This window comes from Vulpes vulpes, chromosome 2, assembly GCF_048418805.1.
Source record: "Vulpes vulpes isolate BD-2025 chromosome 2, VulVul3, whole genome shotgun sequence".
Lineage (NCBI taxonomy): Eukaryota > Metazoa > Chordata > Mammalia > Carnivora > Canidae > Vulpes > Vulpes vulpes.
Window position 1 is genome coordinate 140,357,132 of NC_132781.1, and position 21,888 is coordinate 140,379,019.

The following is a 21,888-nucleotide window of genomic DNA, read 5'->3' on the forward strand; positions in this document are numbered from 1 at the left end:
CCTTCCAGTGCTCTCTTGAGGCTAATATTTTGTCATGCAAATAGAAATCAAGAGACATCAAGTTAAAAATAGTCATTCTATTTAAGAAAAAAATTAACAAAAACATAGATGTAGGGACTCCTGGGCAGCTCAGTGGTTGAGTGTCTGCTTTCGGCTCAGGGCACAATCCTGGAGTTCAGGGATCGAGTCCCATATCAGGCTCCACATGGGGAGCCTGCTTCTCCCTCTGCCTGTGTCTCTGCCTCTCTCTCTGTGTCTCTCATGAATAAAGAAATAAAATCTTTTAAAAAACCCATAGATGTAGAGAACTGATACAACGAATCCCCATGTATCTGCCTTACAATTTCAGCAATTATTAACACACATGTACAAAGTCAGTCTAAAGCTGCTAGTTGCTCTCTCCAGCAATATGCCTGTGGTCTAGTTGGGCAGGAGGCTGGCATACAGAGAATTAAGTGGCTTCTTTTAATTAAGTGACTTCTTAGCACTCTGTGTCAGAAGTAGGCTGAGAATCAAGATATTTTACTTCTTCCTCTCCAAAACGAACACATTTTAGTTTGTTTTCTTGTCCTAGTCAGCAGCTTAGAACCTCCAGTACAATGTTGAATGAAAGTGAGAATTTGTTGTGTTCCTGATCTCATAGGAAATGTACTTAGTTTTTCATCATTAAATATAATCTTAGCTGTAGGTTTTTTCATAGATGCCCTTAAAAAGTTTTCTTCTATTTCTAAATGGCAGAGTTTTTAATTACGAGTGGGTACTGAATCTTCTCAAGTGCTTTCTCTGAATTGATTGAAGTGAACATGTGATTTTTTCCCCTTTATTCTATTAATAAGCTGAATTATGCTGGTTTTCAAATGTTAAACCAATTTCACATTCCTGGGATAAACTCTACTTGGTCATACTGTATTACCCCTTTTTCTTTATTCCCGGATTCAATTGCTAACATTTTGTTAGAAATGTCTGTGTTCATGTTCCTTAGGAGTGTTGTTCCATAGTTTTTTTTGAATGGTCTTAGCATCAAGATAATGTTGACTTCATAAAATGAGCAAAGAAAAGTTTGTGTGGAGTTGATATGATTTCCTCCTTAGTTTGGGAGATTGAGTAGAGTTACTTGGGTATGGAATTCTACTATGGGATGATTTTAAATTATAAATTCAATTTCCTCAATAGATACAAGGCTGTTTAAATATCATTTCATCCTTTGTCTATTTATTAAATATATTTTCAGGGAATTCAACCATTTCATTGAAATTGCATAAAGTTATTAAAATTCCCCATTATTTTTTAATGTCTGTAGAAACTGTAGTGATGTACCCTTTCTCATTCATAATATCAGTAATTTGTTTTGCTTCCTCTCTTTCCCTTCCTTCTAACCCTTTCTCTTTGAATAGTTTAGCTTGAAATTTATCACTTTTATTGATATTTTCAAATAACCAACTTTTGGTTTCATTAATTTTCTTTCTTATTTGCATATTTTTTTCACTGATATTCATGCTTATCTTTATTTCCTTCCTTCTTATTTCCTTTGAAATAATGTCTTATTAATGCCTTATTTATTACCCTTGCTTTTCCACATAAGTTTTAGACTTTTCTGCTTTTCTAATATAGGCAGATAAGGCTAATAAAAAATTTCCCTCTAAACTCTGCTTTAATTAGAGTATGTTGCTTAATTTCCATATAATTAGAGGTTTTCCAGATATATTTTATTATTAATTTGCTCCCCCTTCCTGCTTTGTGGCCAGAAAGTCTCCAGGTAGGAACTAAAGTGGGCTTACTTCCTACATCTTTCTTCTCTCAGAGATAGTTTCCGGATAAAATACAGAACACCCACTGAAATTCAAATTTCAGATAAACAGTGAATATTTTTTTAGCATAAATATGTCTCAAATATTGGATGGAAAATATTCATATTAAAAATCATTTGGGGCATCATGTATTTCTTTTACTAAATTTGGCAAAGCTACTCAAAGACCACACAGTTCTATGTTGCCTGTTGTTCAATGTCTGAAGACAGTTGATTCATGTTCTTGTTTTCTTTCAGTTTTCTTGTTTGTAATGGAAGGGAGAGTCTGGTACTAGTTACTGTCTTGGTGAGAATCAGAAGTCTCATACTTGCTTTTTTAAAAGATTTTATTTATTCATTCACAAGAGACAGAGAGAGAGAGAGGCAGAGACACAGGCAGAGGGAGAAGCAGGCTCCCTTCGAGGAGGCTGGTATGGGACTCGATCCCAGAGCCCAGGATCATGCCCTGAGCTGAAGGCAGACACTCAACAGCTGACTCACCCAGGTGTCCTGTCATACTTCCTTCTAAAGGCAGATAATATTGTGTCCTTGAAGAAGGAAGCCATCTCTGTCCCAAACTGCAAAAATTTGGATCCCTGATGCAGGTAAGGCAACATTTCCACAAAATACTCCTTGAAGAAGGGTTTCTGGGTCAAATATGTCGGGCCATGTTGCATTCTATACTTTCCCCCTTGGAGACTCACTATGTCCATTAGCTTATTTAAGGCTCTGGAAAGTTCTGCCTAATGAAATCTTTTTTTAATTTAATTCAATAGCTTCCAGTTACATTTGACTACAAGGACCCTGTTGTTTTTCTTTTACACAAGGCTGTAAAAGATACAAATTTCACTGGCCACAAACTCAGGTTATATTAAAATGCTACTTTCAAAGTTGTCTTTTGTAAATTATTATAATTTATATCTTCATCCTTCATCCACTTAATGACATAAAACTTCATCTTTCCTAAAGATTTTTCACTGACTTTTTTTTCTTTTAGAGAGAGAGAGAGAGAGAGAGAGAGAGAGAGAAAGCGCATGAGCTGGGTGGGGAAGAACAAAGAGAGCAAGGGAGGACAGAGTCTTAAGCTGGCTCCATGCTCAGTGCAGAGCCCTAGGTGAGACTCAATCTCACGACCCTGAGGTCACGACCTGAGCTGAAATGGAGAGTCAGACACTTAACCGGCTGAGCTAACCAGGTGCCCCTTCACTGACCTTTTTTTTTCACTGACTTTTTAATACATCAGCTAGAGTACATTCGCATTCGCAGAGTAAAAAGTTTTTCTCTCATCCTTTCCTCAGTCTGCCTGGTTCCCATTATTTCCCCCAGCATCCATTTTTATCTGCTCTGTGTGTCTGCCAAAATATCTTTCTGCACACTCAGAAAAGTATGAATTTATTTTCCTATTCTCTTCCTAATAAAATACTGTACCATCATCTTTCTTCCCTACTATATTATGTCAGTACATGGAATAATTCTTCAGTTCTTTTTTTTTTTTTTTTTACAAATGCATCGTATTTCCTTGTACCATAAACATTTGAGTTGTTTTTATTTATTTTTGCTATTACAAGCTGCATGCAACTGATAGTTTTGGTTTATGTCACTTTTTTCCACAAGTTTATATTTCTAGGATATGTTTTCAGGATTGCAATTGCCAGGACAGTATCCTCATCAGTAATTCTCATAAGTATTGCCAATTTACCCTCCACAAGAGGTGTAGAATTTCTTTTTACACCAATAACTTATGAGGCGTGCCCATGATCCACTGCCCTTGACAAGAGAACGTGCTACATGACTCCTGGACTTTTGCCAACTTGATAGGTGACTAACAGTAGCTCGATGCACTTTCCATAAAACTTACTTTTACTACTCTTGTCTGTCTTTCTCTCATGGCTGATTTTTTTCTTATCCACGTAGTTGTTAATTGTGTTTTGCCTTTTTTTTTTTTTTTGGAACTTGCAGAGATTTTTCTTTTATTTAATCAAATTTGTCAATCTTTTGTGACATCTTGGCTTTGAGCCATCATTAGAAAGATCTTTGCCCCTCCAGGGTGATGAAGAAATGTTCTACCATTTTCTTCTGGAACTTTTATGACTTCATTTTAAAAATTTCAATATTTGGTCAGGTTTTAGTCGTTCAGGTGTGAGGTATAGAAAAACTTGATTCTTTTTTTCTCTGTGTTGGTTGTATGGTTGTTCCAGCTTCAAGCATTGGACAGGCCCATTGGATCTCAGCTGCTCTGAGATGTGATGGCAGCAGTTAAGTCAATTTACAGTTCATATGTGAACTGAACAGTTACATATCAATTTACAAATTCAGCCGATTCATATTTTCCCCAGGAAACAATAAATGGTGTGCTGCCTTCCTTGTCTCAACCCAGGAACAGAGCCACAAGGATTCCCCTCTGGGGTCCCCTCCCCTCTCAGGGAGTTGTATTGCCTCCACCCTTAGATCTTGACTTGAGCTGGGCTGGGGGAGGGGGATGGCCCTGGTTGAATTTGCTCCTAAACCTCTTGTTCGTGACATTTAGGGCTGCGCCTTTTAATATTCAAACCTCAAAACCTCAGGTTTCAGGGGCTTAAGAACTCTGCTCTCAAATGATTGCTTTTGCCTTGAGTTTCCAATGTCTGTTTTGAAACTGAAACGAGAATGTTCTCTTTCTCTCTCCCTTCTGCACCTGGAGGGCAGTCACCTAGAAGGCTGGCCACTGCTGTCTGAGTGGGGAGGTGGAGGATAGGAGACAGATAGTGACCGAGAGGCCCTGGGCCAATATTTCAAGATATGCCTCCACTATGGCACAACATCAGGTAACATGGTTCCCTGCAAGTGCTGGTTGGAAGCTTGAGATTTTTCTCTCATTTGCACTATATTAAGCAGAGCACCGAGGGCCTCTGCTAACCCTGCTTCTAGCCCTGCTCCTGCCAGGTCCCCGTGAAAATCCAAATATGTCACCAAGGCTAAAAGCATGGTACACATGTAAGGCATTACTGTTATCTCCATTCTCATCAAAAACATTTATCCAGGGCCCCCCCTGTGTTCAAAACACCATTCCAACGCATCTGTTCTAACACATAACAAATACCTCTTTGAGATGTTTTTAATTGCACGTTAGCTTCCTTTCAGACCTGATTCATTTCTGATCTGAACAGCAACAAAGGGAGCTTTTATCGCTGAGGTTCATTTCTGGAAATTAAATTTCCATTTTCAACACTAATGCTACTGTAATGCGCGGTGGTGTCTGTCTCTTATTGTGTCTGACAGCGACCAGGCTTCGCAGCATAAGTGACTGAATGCGAATATGTAAATGTACAACATAAAAAGACATTTTTGAAAAGCAGGGGAAAGAAAAACATTTAAAGTAGGAAATTAGAGCAGTTATTGGATCCCACACCATGGTTAATGAGTGCGCGGAAAGCAAACAGTTTCTGGCTCTGGGACCTCAAGCATTACAGCCAGGGCAACACTTCTCCTGTTTTTGGAAGGAAATCCGTAATAGCCTTCCCACACATGGGAAGCCTTCAGTTTGCATTTTTTAATGCCTCTAGGGAGGACAGGGTTTCTGGTTTCAAATCTGTTAAATTTTTCTTTAAAAGACGGGTTTTGTTCGGAAACCCAAACAAAAATTAGCATATGAGGAATATATGCAGGTCACGCGTTTGCCCCCGTGCCCAAAGATTTCATCAAGCGTGGCTTGCAAAACATTATTGAGTTCTCGAGAAGCAGGATGGGACGTGGTCACTTTTGCCTAATTAGGTAAAATCTCTTAAAAGCCCCACACCCTGTTTTTATTAAGTTTTAGGTCTATAAAATCTGGCCCAATGCCCATCAATATGTGAAAAGTGGCCATTCTTGGCTGGTGGGTTGCAAGCGATTTTAATTTTCTTCTCTTTGTTTACCCGTGCTTTCTAATTTTTTTCTTTCGTCATAGAAGAACAAGGCTCTAGGAATGAGAAAAAAAAATAGGAGGTCCTTATGATCGAGCAAAAAGAGAACTCAAAGAGTTTTGCTTTTTCACTTTGCTCCTGGCGCACTGATCTTAGAACGGACACCACCTGAACTCCACTCAAATTAACAAAAGCCCTTTTACTGAGCATCTACTCAATGCGGCACTGTGCTTTCCTTCTGTTGTGATAGTCATCTTTGTTTTTGCTTTTACAAGTCAGTCCCGTGCCAGCCGAAGACTGAGTGTCTATGGGAACCTGGTTTGGAGATGATATGGAGGTTCATGAAAGAGAAAAGCCGTACCTCCCTCATGCAAATGCAGGCTTGAGTGCGCCTTATTTATAACACTCGAAGTGTTGGAGATGAATTCCTAAAATCATGCCTATTCAGGTAAACTTCGGAGCATGGTGGCTCCAGAGTCATGACTCAGTCCCATCTCACTGTGCAAACTTGGGCCAATCATTTGCTTACACGATGGGGTAGACATGGACTTAGTTGTTGGGATTAGGTTCTGGGAAGTGGAACCTGGAATGGATGGTCCAACTAGGAAAAAGGAGAGAGGGGAGAGTCAAATGGAGTGGTTAGGGATTATGGAGACTCGGGGAAAGATGGCATGCTGTTCACCAAAAATCCTCCTTATCCCCATCCCCTTCCCCCCCCTCCTCTCTCCCCTCCCAGTCCCCTTCATCTCCTTTCCCCTCCTCCCTTCCCTCCCCTTCCTCCCTCTCTTCCCCCTCCTCCTCCTCTTGCTTCCCCCCCTTCTTTGTTATCACCATCACCACCACCATCACCATCACCATCACCATCACCATCGTCACAGAGCTAGCCCTCAGACCCCCTGCACTTAGGTTTGCTGTGTGGCTGCATCCCAGCCAACAGAATGTGAGCACAAATGAACATGTGCTCCTTTTGGCCAAGGACGTGTGGCAGTAAGAGGTTCCTCCCACCCTCCCATCTTCTCTTTCCCCTTCCTCTGGCTGCACGCCTGTTATGACAAGGCTGTCCCCTGCCCAGGAGTTGATAGAGCCACACACCAAAGGAGGCGAGGGCAATAAATCACAACACAGAGGAAAGCGCCCACTGATCGGGAACATCTGCCTAAGGCTGTCACTTAAGGGCTGGTCATGGTGGACTGTGTCTGACGCATTGTGTTTTGGAATCTGTTACTACAGCCTTGTGGCCTCATACAGGATCAGACACCAAGACCAAGAGCCTGAGGCCAGAGCAGTGGTGTAGAGCCAAGAGTCGGGTGATACGGGGCCCGAGTGACCTCTTATCCCAACATGTAGGTCAATAATATGAGAGACGAGGACAAAATTGTGGAGAGTCCTTGGCTGGCTTTTACTAATCTGGGGGATTTTTTAAAAAGATTTTATTTATTTATTCATGAAAGACACAGAGAAAGGCAGAGACACAGGAAGAGGGAGAAGCAGGCTCCCTGCAGGGAGCCTGATTTGGACCCCGAGATCATGCCCTGAGCCAAAGGCAGATGCTCAACCACCGAGCCACCCAGGCATCCCAGATTTAGGAGATTCTTAAGACCCAAGGGGTTGTTTGGTGCAATTAACTCCTCCAGACTTTGTTTCCTTATCTGTAAAATGGGGATGTTGGACAAGATTGAGACTAGCAAGTGCAGTTCATTTGGAGGGGCAACACGGATAGATTGGAAAGGGCTGCTTAGACCACTGTGTTAAGAAAGATTCTGAGGTTGGATCTACCTCAGAGAACCACAGCCAATTAAGAGCACAGGCACGGGAAGGATGGGAAGAGCTGGGCATGCCGATGGCTGCCATGGAATGCCAGATGTTCTCTGACATCTACGAGTCTCATTGTGGGCCCATCATATAGCAAATGTGTCCAGCTGAGGGTCACCTCAGAGACTGGACAGCTGGCGGTCAATCCATCTCTAGTGAGACCCTTAGCAGTTTCAACTTCAAAGATCCCAAGCTGTCTGCATTATGGATGCCTGGAAATTCTACCCAGGTTTCCGTTTCACTTTTGTGCTAGATTGTTCTAAAAGAGCTCACTGAAAGAGAAACACTAATGACTTTGACCCTGGGAACTTTCAGTCGGATTTTAATCAAGTCAGACCGATTCAGACAAAAACCTCTAAAAAATCTGAGATGATGAGGTCGGAGGCCCGGGAATGAACACATCATCTTGATATCATTTGGAATGATAAGCCATTCCACCAAAGTGGCCCAGAGGAAGGAAACTAACACCTAGGAGAGTCCTATTGTGCCATTAGGCTTGGTGACCGCAGAGCCAGGAGATGTGGTTCGAGGTCCAAACTTGATGCCAATTGGCTGTGTGGCCTTACACAAATGATATCCCCTCTCTGAGCTTCAGTTTCTTCTAAATAAGGGTTTTGGACTAGATGAGTGTTTTGTTTTGTTTTTTTTTTTAATTTATTTGAGAGAGAGGGAGAGAGCAGGGGGGAAGGGCAGGGGGAGAGAATCTGAAGCAGACTCCACACTGAGCCCAGAGCCCATGCAGGGCTCAATCGCACTCTGAGATCGTGCCCTGACCTGAGCCGAAATCAAGAATTGGACACTCACCGACTGAGCCACCCAGGCGCCCCTAGATGAGTGGGTTTTGCCTTGTGTTCCTTGGATCCCAAAGATTCAGAGACAATGTTTTGTATGGAGGAGGGTATTGCTGAATGTGTAGGGCCTGGGGGACCCTTCCTCATTTCCACTGGAGTGACCTGCTGTGTGCATGGACTCAGGGGTGGTGTTCCAGGGATCCCCTCCTGCTCCCCCACTAGGTGAGTCCTCCCTGACGAGGGGCTGGCACTCTGGGAGCCTAGCAGAGGAGGGAGGGACGCTGGCACTGCTCCCACGCTGGGGCTGCCAGCACAACCATGTGCAGCTGCCTAAATATTTTGCCCCCTGGTTCCTGCTCACAGCGGCTTGTGCTTTGCCTCATCCTCATTAAAGGGGCTCCCTTGTCAAAGGTCCCTCCCTACGCCCACTGCGGCTCCCTGTGAAATCCCCAAGCTCGGCGGTGGTTTGGTTGGTGCTAGTGGTGGTGGTGCTCACGTACTAGTCATCATCATAAAGGTAATCCTATGTTTACCTTTAAGCACCCAAAGTACTTTTATCTATATTAACTCATTTATAGACAAAAGCCATCCCTGTTCTACTTTTTCTTCTTCTTCTTCTTTTTAAAAATAATTTTCCTTTTTTTTTTAAAGATTGTATTTATTTATTCATGAGAGACACATATATAGAGAGGCACACACACAGGCAGAAAGAGAAGCAGGCTCCATGCAGGAAGCCCAATGAGGGACTTGATCCCAGACCCCATGATCATGGGCCGAAGGCAGACGCTAAAACTGCTGAGCCACCCAGGTGTCCCCCAAAATCACTTTCTTTCATTGTAAATGTGATACTTCTATTTCATCAAGAATGCCAACTCAAGACCCAGGCCGCCATGGTTTGAATCATGTCTCCATCACTTACTAGCTTGACTTTGGGCAAGAGACATACTCCTCGTGAACCTCAATTTCTTTATCCGTAAAATGGGGATAACACAACACCCATTTCATAGGCTGTTATGGGGATAAATGATTTAAAATGTGTAAAGTTCTTAGAGTAGTGCAAGATGTGCACCCAGTGCTATATAAGTCTCTGCTACTACTTTTTTTAAATAAAAATTTAATCAAAAAGTCAATAATGAGGCCTGGTAGGTGGAGCAGGTGACTCTTGATTGTGGGATTGTGGATTTGAGCCCCATGCTGGCTGTAGAGATCACTTAAAAAAATAAAATAAAATAAAAACAAAACAAAACAAAAATGCACCCCTCCAAAATGCTAAAAAAAATAAAAATAAAAAAAGTAAATAGTGGTAGTAAGGGGAAAGGCTTACATCTGTATCCTGTCCATTCTCAACAGAAGTGATATCACCCCCAAGGGGGTGCAATTGATTCTTGAGGGTCTAAGAAAATCTAATTCTTTTTGTATAAAGCACGGATACAGATACAGTATATAAACAGATACACAGAATATCTTTCTTTTTACATTAAAAAAATTAAATTCAATTTGCCAACATGTAGCACCCAGTGCTCATCCCATCAAGTGCCCTCCTCAGTGCCCGTCACCCAGCTACCTCATCCCCCCACCCACCTCCCCTTCTGCAACCCTTTGTTTGTTTCCCAGAGTTAGAGTCTCTCATGGTTTGTCTCCCTCTCTAATTTTCCCCATCAGGTCCCCTCTTTTCCCTTATAATCCCATTCACTATTTCTTATATTCCATGCATGAGTGAAACCATATAATGTTTGTCCTTTTTCGACTTATTTCACTCAGTATAGCGCCCTCCAATTCCATCCACATCGATGTGAATGGTAGGTACTCATCCTTTCTGATGGCTGAAGAATATTCCATTGTATATAGACCACATCTTCTTTATCCATCATCTGTCGGTGGACACCGAGGCTCCTTCCACAGTTTGGCTTTTTTGGACACTGCTGCTGTGAACATTGGGGTGCAGGTGTCCCAGTGTTTCACTGCATCAGTATCTTTGGGTGGTAGGGCAGCTCTATTTTTAACTTCTTGAGGAACCTCCACACTGTTTTCTATACAGAGTATCTGTGCAAACAAGTCATGGTGGGACATTGAGGGACATAAATAAGGTTGGGAAACACTGCTTTGACCCCTGTGCCAGGGTCCACTGGCTCCGGGTGTGTCCTTCCAGACCCTGAAAAGAATCCCCGGTTGTTTTACTGTGGACCGAGGTGTTGCTGTGCTCTGCCGTGAGTTGGCTCTCCCTAACTTCCCGGGGCTCTCCTTCCGGGGGGCGGAAGCAGAACTGCTGGCACCTGTGCCAATGCATGTGGAGAACCCCACTTCTGTGCCCGGGGCCCCCTGCCGTGGACCTCCAGGGAGCTCGGGGGACCGCGCCTTCTAGACCACGAGGGCAGATTCCTAGAAGTGCATTGGGTGGTGGCGCTTTTCGGAGCTCCTGCCAAGCTTCTCATGTGACCTTCAGGAGAACCCTGAGCGGGAGCCCTGCTGGGGAAGCTGGATCAGAGAGCACGACCAGCCTGGGGAGGGAAGCGGCCCAGCCAGGCCGGGACTTGCCGTGCCCCGCATCCTGGGGGCTTTCACCTGTGAGGGCTCCTTGCCTGCCCGGGACCAGCCATGGGGGTGGGGGGCTCTTCCCTGTGCAGCCTTTTATGTGCACCCCGCCTTTCCGCTGGAGAGAAGTTTGGCTCTCTGCATTCTGTGCTCAGAGAGGTTTGAAGGGAACTGTAAGAGCAGCGCACTCCAGCGGGGCAGTAAGGCTGCTGGGAACCCCGGGGAGCCCCCTTCTCCAGCCAAGGGGCTGTCACAGCCTCCTGATCCCTTATGTTTATCCAATTATGTGCACTTCATCCCCGAACCAGACCCTGAAGCCTTCCTGGTTTTCTTCCATTGATTCCTTAAACCCATAAACCACCATTTACACCAAACTATGCTACTTAACACCAGACTCATACTGACTCCTTTTAAAGTGCTCCTGACATTCTACCTAGCTCAGCTTTAAAAAAATTTTTTTTAAAGATTTATTTACTTATTTGAGAGAGAGAAAGAGAGAGTGAGCAGGAGGAGGGGCAGAGGGAGAGGGAGAGAGAATCTCAAGCAAACTCATTGCTGAGTGGAGACCCCTCTTGAGGCTTGATCCCAAGACCCCACAATCATGACCTGAGCCAAAATCAAGAGTCTTCAGCTCAAGTGGACTAAACAGGACTTCTCAGATTGTAATGTGCATATGAATCCCCAGGAATCTTGTTAAAATGAAGATTCTGATGCTACCTGTGAGAGGGATTCCGTCTTTCTAACCAGCTCAAGGGCACCTGAACTGCCCATCTGAGGGGGAAGCTGGGAGGGGCCAAGTTAATCTATAGCAGAAGGAAGCAGTCTCCTTGTAGGTAGAGCTGAGTAGTGGGCCCATCCCAACCCCCCAGCAGATTCCTATAGGATCCTGCTCTGATCTCAGCGTTTCCTCACACCGGGTTCTTAGATGCATCAAGTGTCCTGAGAGTCAGGCTTTGCCCTTTGCAGAGAATGTCCTCACTCTTCTGACCGTTCTAGAAAGAGCTAGCTTTGCGTTTAATCAGAGGAGGTGTGTGGAATTCTGCAAGTACAAGACAATGAACAATTTTATGTTACCCCAACACACATATACCCCCCCCCACACACACACATGCACACTCCTCAGCATTCTTGGTTTTGACGCCATTAGCAAGTTGCTCCTTGGCATTAACAATTGCCCTCTTCCCTTAAAAAGCTTTTCTAGGCAAATGAGTCTAGAAGAGGGACCATCTCCTGTCATAAACATCTTAGTGTTTCAGATGGTCTTGGCTGGGGTGGGTGTGGGTTGGGCATGTCAATGGGATAAAATGAGAACTCAGACCTCTTGGTTACTAAAATAACTGTACCTTCAGTGAGACCCATGGCATATCCATGTATCAAGGAGAGCCTTCAAACACCTTGATTGTATTGCTTCTGCTCATCGTCAAAATGCCTCCATTATGCAGACACTATTAGTAATAGTATGCATTTCACACAAGGACACTGAGGCCAAAAGAAGTTAAATCATATACCTGAGGTCTTGGAGCTAGAAGGTGGGACAGCTGCTGTGTACTGCAAGAGCCCAGAACCGGGGGGGGGGGGGGGACCCTCCTGATGCTGGCTTCTCCACCACTCCTGTGAATGAAGATGCTGGAGGAGGCAGTGGCCCGAAAAAGGAGGCAGGGTGTGCCAGACACAAATGCCCCCCATGTACTACCTGATTTAGACTTGGTCCACGTTTTTTTTGTCATTGATCCAGAGAATAGCTATGGGCAAGGCTCATCATCTCTTCCAATATTGGCTCTGTATCTGCAGAGGAAGGCTGACTTCTCCCTTGGAAGCTTATCAGCATGTCAGAAAGCTCTGGACTCCACTCCCAGGTACCTCTCGGTGTGAGCTTTCATGAATGGGGAATGTAGCCTAGGAGTCAAGGAGTCATGCCATTTGGGGCCACCTCTCTGGACCTCAGTGTTCTTGTCTGTAAAATGGCTCCAATAGTTCTTATCCCCTAGGGCAGTTGTGAGGATCAATTGAGTTCATATGTATATGGAGCGTGGTACCTCGTGAATGCTCTCCACAGTCAGCTACTGCTATCTAGCTATTGTTATTACTCAGCTTGGCTTGAATTTAGGCCATCGGTCATCTGGGCTATTTCCCCCTGTCTGTGGCCTGCTTAGTCACCAAGTCAAGAGAGGATGCAAGGGGCACTGTGCACAGAGCCCTGCTCCTCCTCAGGGACCAGGACTTCTTCCACCCTCCTACTCCATCGCACCCCTGCTTGATCTCACTGCTAGTCCCAGTGTGCCCAGTACCTCTGGAGCCTCCTTGGAGACACGTGTTTTTCCCTGGAAGCTGAACTGCTTCAGCTGGATCAGGGCAGCCAGAAGAGGCAGGCAGAGATGAGCAGAGGTAGCAGAGCTGGGCAGAGGGAAGTGGGGATGAGCAGAGGTGGGCAGAGATGGGTACAGGGGAGTTGGATGGGTGGATGAAAGTGGGGGTGAGCAGAGGGGAGCAAAGCTGGCTAGGTTACCTATAGGAAAGACCCTCCCAACCTCTGTGGGACATGGCCCAGACTCAAGGGACCCTATGTGACATGCTGAAGTCAAGGCTGTGTGTATGGAGCAAGAGATGCATGACAGGAACAGAAGGCATCTCAGGACCCACTCACTCCATTCCTAGGAACAAGGTCAAACCTTGAAGCCCTGGCTCTCCCTATTCCAAGGGCCTCCCGCCCAGTCCCCGGCAGGTGCGGTAGCCGGTCACTCTGCACTGTTTGCGCAACAACTGACTGAAAGAGAAACCTGGCAATCTTTCTACCACATTTGATGGACCCTGGGCTCTGCAGCACTGCCACAATCATAGGGACCCTGCGGATGAAGCTAAGTGGCCAGTGTGGCTCGGTGTCTCAGTGCTGAGTGTCCATGTAGACTCAGGCCCGCATCCTGGGTTCCAACCTGTCATGAGGTTGGGGGACTCTACTCCACTGGGCCTCAATGTCTCCATGCACAAACACGGCCCGTGCCCAGGTGTCCTCCAGCTCCTACCCCATGTGTGCGGTGCCAGGTGACTGTGCATTTGGACAGACACGATGTATAACTTTATATAGAAAAGGGACAAGAAGTGGAAATATGAGGCTTAAATCCCACACAGAGAAAAAAAAAAAAAGCAAACAGAAACACCTGGAGAAAGACGTTTTAAAATCAAGGGGTAAATTCTTAGAAGGATTTTAGTTTCCGGCAAACAGTCACGTAGAAAGTGTCCTGTCAGACAAGTCTAATGCTGTGACATGTTAGATCTGTTATTCTCTTTTGATCAAGCAGAACTTGAATTACCCAAGGCAAGGTTCCCTCTGTATTTTTTCAACCAGGGAGCAGCGGCAGTTAGGAGCTGGGCGTCTGAAATCAGACAGGCCCCGGGTTGAGTCTGGATTCCTTCACTTTGCAGCTTTGTGACCCTGGTAAACCCGCCTCCCCACCCTGGGCTTCCTCCACTTGCTTATGTGTACAATGGGACAATAGGAGCTTGGCGCAGGGAGTTCTTACCAAGGGTCAGGCCTGATTTTATCATCGCTTTGCTGGAATTAAGTGGTTTAGGTCTGAAGGCAGCCCCATGGAGTAGGTCACTACTATCACCACATTGCCCATTCCATAGAAGGAGAAACTGAGGCTCAGGGCAGTTAAGGAACTTACAGAAATTCGCCTGATGAATAAATGCTGGGATCGGAGCCAGGACTGCTTCCGACCACCGCCCCGCATTGTCTGCCTCATAGAGGGGATGCAGTTAGTTAAATGTCTCCAAGGAGTGCCTGATGCACAGAAAGTGCTTGGAAAAGCCTAGGCGAAGAGCAAACAACAAAAATCTTGGGGAAACCTCACCCATTTCACAGCCAATGGATGTCGCACACAGCAGCCTGACTGGGAAGGTTTTCTTCTTTGCCTCTCTCTGGGCTGATTCAAAAGGCACAGATCTGGGCTAGGCTCTATCCACTTTTTTTTTTAAACAGCCAAGGATAGCTGAGTGACACAGGAATCTGTCATCGGAGATGAATTACCCCCAAAGGGCAGAAATGAATGCAAGTGCCAACATCAGCCCGGGCTCCCTAGAGGACAGTGGCTGCTACTGAGCAGGTGCCCTACTGAGGCTCATGCTTGGAGACCTCACGTCCCTCGCCCGCTCCACTGTGGCTGTTAGAACTTCTGAGAGAACGGTTGCTCATGTTGCTGCCGAGCTGGAATGAGGAGATAGCAGAGCCAAGGCCTGATTTGTCCTAGCATCAGTGGGGACCATCCTCCCCAGTGTGGAGAGGCTGCTTGGAGAATCTGCATTGGGCCCCACAGAGGAGTCCAACAGCAAGCTCGGGTTTCGGGGTCAGATGGTGAGCTGGGAAGGAGTCCTACCCAGAAGCTAATTAGTTTAAACTGCTGCATCAACGGGAATTAAAGGGCAGGTTTCAAGTAACCAGCACCACAAAAAAGAAAAAAACAAATTCCCTGCTGGAAATAGGCTAATGGTCAAATGAAGGAATCCCTGGGTGGCTCAGCGGTTTAGCGTCTGCCTTCGGCCCAGGGCGTGATCCCAGGGTCCTGGGATCGAGTCCCACATTGGGTTCCCTGCATGGAGCCTGTTTCTTCCTCTGCCTGTGTCTCTGCCCCCCCCCCCCCCCCTCTCTCTCTCTCTCTCTGTGTGTGTGTGACTATCATAAAAAAAATTTTTTTTTAAATTTAAAAAAGAATAATCATTATAAATCTTAAAAAAAATTGGTCAAATGAAGAAAGGTGAAGAAAAGGTGAAAGAAAGTTAAGTGTAAATTACATGACAGTTCCTCTGCCTTGCGGGAGACACCTGCAAGCTCCTGCATACATTCGTAGATTCACTCAAGCGGTTGGGATCACCCAGTTGTAGACTCAGTATGTGCTTAGGGCTTGAGCACAGTAGGGAAACTCCTACTCCAGCTCCCCTCAACATACAACTTCAATAGATTTTTTCCTGAATTTTATAATCTGATACTCTTAGAGTAGGCCTTAAAATATTTTTTAGCATTTGTATATATTTTATCTTTTGTGTATTTATATTTCAGATTACATACAGAGAGTTGGGGACTCTGTTATCTTTCCAAGGCTCAGCGCCTCAATACTGTCTAAATCTGGTTCCACATTTAACGAGTGTTGGCACGTGTTAAGTGCCAAGTATTGTGCTGGGTACTGGGACATAGCTGTTGTCTTAGAGTTTTCCAGAGAAAGAGAACACATGTGGAATTTAAGAAACAAAACAGAGGGTCATAGGGGAAGGGAAGGAAAAATAAAATAAGATGAAATCAGAGAGGGAGATAAACCATAAGAGACCCTTAACTACAGGAAACAAACTGAGGGCTGCTGGGGGGGGGGGGGATGAGTGGGGGGATGGGGTAATTGGGTGACGGGCATTAAGGAGGCATGTGATGTGATGAGCACTGGGTGTTATATGCAACAAATTCTACCTCTGAAACTATTGATACGTTATATATTAATTAATTGAATTTAAATAATATAAAATTTAAAAACAGAAACAGAACCAATAGGAGATATATGCAAATATATATATATATTTTATATATATGTAGAGAGAGGGAGACTTATCATAAGGAACTGAATGATACGATTATGGGAGATGACAAATCCCAAGATCTGCACTTGGTAAGCTGGAAACCAAGGAGAGCCGATTGGTATAAGTTTTAGTTAAAACAAGCAGGCTGGAGACCCAGGAAGGGGTGATGTTGCCATTCAAGTTCAAAGGCTGGAAAAGTCCAATGCTCCAGCTTGAAGGCGGTCAGGCAGGAGGAGATGCCCCTTCTCCCCGGGCGGGTCAGCCTTTGTATTGTATTTGGGTGTACAGTGGATTGCATGATCGGGGAGGGCAGTCTGTTCGACTATCAATTCAAATGTTTATCTTATCCCCAAATGCCCTCGGAGATACACCTGGAAAAATGTGTGACCAAATATCTGGGTACCCTGTGGTCCAGCCAAGTCAGCACGTAAAAGGAGCCCTCACAGCTGTGAATGCAGTTTTTTTTTTTTTTTTTTTTTGCAGTTGTTTTGTTAATTGTGCACTGTGGTTTTCCAAGAGAAAGGCGGTGCAGCCCAGAAGAGGGTGCCATCGGGAGAAAACCGAAGGAGGAGGCATCTGGTGAAAATCCAGAAGCAAGTGAGTACATCTGCCAAATAAGATGAGTCAGAGAAGACAGAAGAGAGATAAGATTTTAGCCTTTGGAGTTGGAGGGTTGGCAGTGGAAGTTTGGTGTTGCCGTTAACAGAATTATTTCAGGCTGACAAATGGATTTAAGGAGCAGAAAATAATGGGCGATCATCATCCCTATCTGCCCAGCCTACACCTGCTGTCCTGCTGTTCCGTTCGGTTCAGACTTTGTCCCCAACAAAAGTGTCCCAATTAGGTACTAAATCATATCATCACCGCCAATCCTTGGGCAGCTGCCAACGTGTTCCTTGCTGTTGGGAAAGGTTGCTTATTGTTTAACTTACACCCTTCCAACTGTAACGGAGGACTGCTCCTACGGTCCTGGCTTCAGTCATGCCAACCACCATGGAACAGCTAGTGTTCGCGCAGTCCTGCCAGAAACTGCCCTGCTTCAGGCATGATCCTGGGCCCAGGAGCAGGGGGTGAGCTATGGGGGTGAGTTGCGGCCGGGGAGCTCTGTTCTGAGGGGGTACAGAGCAGTAGGCAGATAATTACAGCACAGTGTGATTAGAGCTTTGAGTGGAGCGAGCCCAGCGGCTCAGGAAACCCCACGAAGAAGTGCCTTTTTATCACTGGCCATTGCTGCAGGCAAGTCCTTCTGAGGTGTTCAATGTTAATTAATGAGCAGTAATTGAGCACCTGGCCCCCTGCCTTCACCCTGGCTCCCCTGCCGTCCATCCGCCACACAGCCACCAAAAGAGATCCTTTTAAAGTAGAAAGCTGATGAAGCCACTGTTGTTTTCCAACATCCCCATGCTTCCTATGACAGTGGCATCCAGGTCCCAAGCCTACCAGCTCTGGCCGCAGACTCCCTCTCTGTAAATGTTCCCCTTGCTCATGGAGAGCAGATTATAGGGCGCGCTCTGTCTATGGGGCCTCAGGAACCGGACTTAAGCCCGATGGGCAGAAGCTAGTGGATGAAACTTGTGCACCAGTGAAGGACAGGCTGACCTATAAGGGAGTGAATTCCCTGTCACTGGAGGTATGCAAGCAAAGGAAGGATGCTGATTGGAGTATCCTAGAAAGAATGACAACTTTATTTTTTTAAAGATGTATTTATTTATTCATGAGAGACACAGAGAGAAAGGCAGAGAGAAGGCAGAGGGAGAAGCAGGCTCCCCAAGGGGAGCCGATGTGGGATTCGATCCTAGGACCCCGGGATCATGACCTGTGCCGAAGGTCAACCTGAGCCACTCAGCGGCTCAACCGCTGAGCCACCCAGGTGCCCCAAGAATGAAAACTTTAAAAGAGGAGCTTTTACTAGCTGAAACTTAAGGCCTGTCTTAATATGTTATCCTGTTATAAAGGCGTTTTGCTTATAGATGGAAGGAGCTCTCCCCTCCTGTCTTGTCAGTTCTCCCCAAGAGAGGGAGACACTCATCTAAGTTGAATCTGCTTTCAGGATCTCACTGGGTGACAGAGCGGCTGGCAGAGTCATCAGGCTGCTCCTCTCTGGCACCTTGGTCCCCCGGGCTAGAGAAAGGACCATGGGACGGAGCCCAGCTTGGCTTGTCCTTTGTTCTCTCTCTTCCATTTTATTTGTCTAGCAGAGTCTCACCCAATACTTGCTGTGTACAAGGCACCATTCTAAGTGTAACTCAGGTAACCCCCAGAAAAACTCTAGTTGGTAGGTACTGACCATTGCCATCTCTCTCTCTCTCTTTTTTAAAAGATTTATTTAGGGTAGCCTGGGTGGCTCAGTGATTTAGCACTGCCTTCAGCCCAGGGTGTGATCCCACATAGAGTCCCACGTCGGGCTCCCTGCATGCAGCCTGCTTCTCCCTCTGCCTGTGTCTCTGCCTCTCTCTCTCTCTCTCTCTCTCTCTCTCTCATGAATAAAAAAAGACTTATTTATTTATTAGAGAGAGAGCATGAGCAGAAGGGGCAGAGGGAGAGGGAGAGAGAATCTCAGGTCGACTCCATGCTGAGCCAGAGCCCGATGCGGGGCTCGATTTCACAACCCTGAGATCATGACCTGAGCTGAAACCAAGAGTCAGATGCTTAACCGACTGCACCACTCAGGCATCCCTATCATTTCCATCTTACAGATGAGGAAACTGAGGACAGAGAGGTTGAGGAGCTTGTCCAGGGTCACACAGAAAGATCAGGATTTGAACCCAGGCAGTGTGGTTCTAGACCATGTTCTCAACCACAACAGCCAGGCCATCTTCTCTTTTTTCCTTGAAGGCTCCAGTTTTTGATGGTCAGCTTTGGTTTCATTGGAGAATAATGTCTCCCCCCTGGAAATGCCTCCACTTATGGCTTATTTTGCAGCCTTTGCCATCAGGCCTGCAGGGGCCATCTCTCTGGGCCGTGCTCTCTCACCTGGCAGCAGCAAGGGCAGAGACCTGATCTGAGTCACAGGAGGTGAGTGAGGTGGCTGTGGGTAACCCTATGCACCAGACCTTCCTTCTCTTATAGAGTTAATCTTCCCAATCCCCAGGTAGGAGAGAACTAGATATTGGTGAACACTAGTGATGTCTTCCACACTAGACCAGGTTTCCTTCTAACTGTTCTCAGGTTCCCATGAACCTTTTTTTTATGTGTCATTTTATAATAACTTATCGGTGAGCTTATGTGATAGCCATCCATCCTTCCTCCAATCTCCATTAGAGTGTAACTTCCATGAGGAAAGAAACATGTCTACGTTTGATTATTGTTGAATGAGTAGACAGATCAATGGATGGATGGGTGGATGGATGGATGAATGGAAGGACGGATAGATGATTGGATGCATGGATGAATGACTGGTTGGATGAATAAAGGAGTTGTGAGCCCTTTCTTAGTATAAAAGATGATGCATTAACAATCTAGCATTACTTGGATGTGTGTGTTATTTCCTCCCAAGATTCAGAACTAATCCTAATAAGGGTTAATTAAGATTTCCTAGGGGGATTAACATCTGAGAACTTCTGGAGGATTAATTATCATTTGGTGTTAAAGATGCAAACAAAATCCCCAGGAGAAGTTGTAATCTCTGAACTCAGGCACTGCTGCTTGCCTCAGTCCCAGCTTTGCTGACCCCTTGGTCCTCTCATGGCTGTGAAGGGCCATGGGAGTGCCTGAAGCCACCCTGGGAAACGCTCCTTGCCTCAGGTGTATTATGGCTGCAGCTTCTCCAGATCATGGTCTCTGAGTGTAGATGGGATCAGAGACAGGTGATGCATTTAGGACAATAGCAGAATATGTGTTCTCTACTCCAAACCTGAACATGCCATTCAATGTGTCTGATTTTCAGGTGACCAAGGAGGAGTCAGGGGTCCCTTCCAGGGCAGAGATGGCTTAGAAGTATATTGAAGGCGGCCCTGCAGAAGGAGGGAGGAGATGCTAAGCCTTCACCATCCTTTTTCCTCCCCGGACCTCAGACTTCCCTTCAGTGTTGTTGAAGCTTCACTGTCCCTGTAGCTTTGACACTTTGTGAGAAGTCTAGGTGTGGGCCCTCCAGGGGTTTTAAGAGAAGGGTTTGAAGTAAGTCACAGTACTAGTCTGAGGTCTTGTCAGTTGGTTGTACTGCTGGAGAGCTGAGTTTCATCAGAGGCCACATCATGCTATCTCTCTTTCTCCATCGTCAACTGTGATTTTATGATAAATGGGGCTGTCACGTGTGGTTGTCATTAGCAATGTCCCCATCGTAGTCAAGTTCTCCTACATCGGGGCACATAGTAGAACTCTATTTTCTCACCTCCTACCAATGTAGCCATTGATTTGCCTTGTCCAATGGGATCTGAGCAGAAGTGATGGGTCACGTGTCATAACATGTATATGTGACATTCTGCGCAGAAATTCTGAGTCAGTGTGTAATTCACCGATTTACCTTTTGCCCTCTCCTCCCACCCCAGTAACTGGTAACCCTCCAGACGGAGGAGGCCTCAACAGCCCGAATCTACGAATGAGTTTGATGGACATAACCTCTGCGCTGACCTCCAATGGATATGCTGCGTGAACAAAATATTATGCTTCTGTTGCGTTAAGGCACGTTTGAAGTAATTATTTCTTGTCCAGAGTAAATAAATATCTGTCAGGCTTCAGAATAATTTCACGTACTGCTCAGGCGAAAAAGAGGCTTTTGGGTACAGATTTTTAGTTGTTTGTTACTGTGGCATAACCTAGACTATCCTGCCTAGCATATGTGGTTATTCTAGAACACAGGCTCATATTCATTAGGAATTTGAACAGAAGTGAGTCCCAGTGTGGACAACAGACACCTGGAGAAGGCTCTGTGGAGCATGTGTGAAGAGCAGGTTCTCTGGAGTCAGGCAGTCCTGGATTTGAATCGCTGCTGTGCCACTTAGAGGCTGAGTCTTGAGACAAGTTACCCAATGTCTCGGGGCCTCATTTCTTTTCTGTGAAAAATGACCCATCTCGTAAGGTCCTTGTAAGGAGCCCGGGAGAAAATAAAAGAGCCCAGTGAGGTTCTTCCCACTTAGTGAAACTCAATAAATGCTGATGTAGCCAGAGTGAAATCAAGTGTAACTTTATTTGCTTTGCTAAATAGTTCAATCTCGATTTCAAGCCAAAAGTTAGAAACCAGTCAGTTGAGCGTTGTCTATTTTCCCTGGTGATAATGTCCTCGTTCCAGCAGGGCACAGGGTGATGAGGGTGACCATCTTCAACTTCCGTTGGCACCTACTGAGTCATCTTTAATGCCATCTGGCTTCTGGTCATATGTCCACACTGTGGGCGCTGCCTTCTTTCCTGAGAAGACGCCCCACATGCCCCTCACATCTCTGGGCTTGGGGAAACCTCTCCGCGGAGGGACCCATTGTCCTTGGCTTGCTGCAGGAGCCCCTGCGAGGCTGTGTGCTCCCTTTGGCTGGACACACCTCTTTATTCTGCTGTCCCACGGTGACGGAGTCTTGCTCTTGCTGTGGAAACAGGG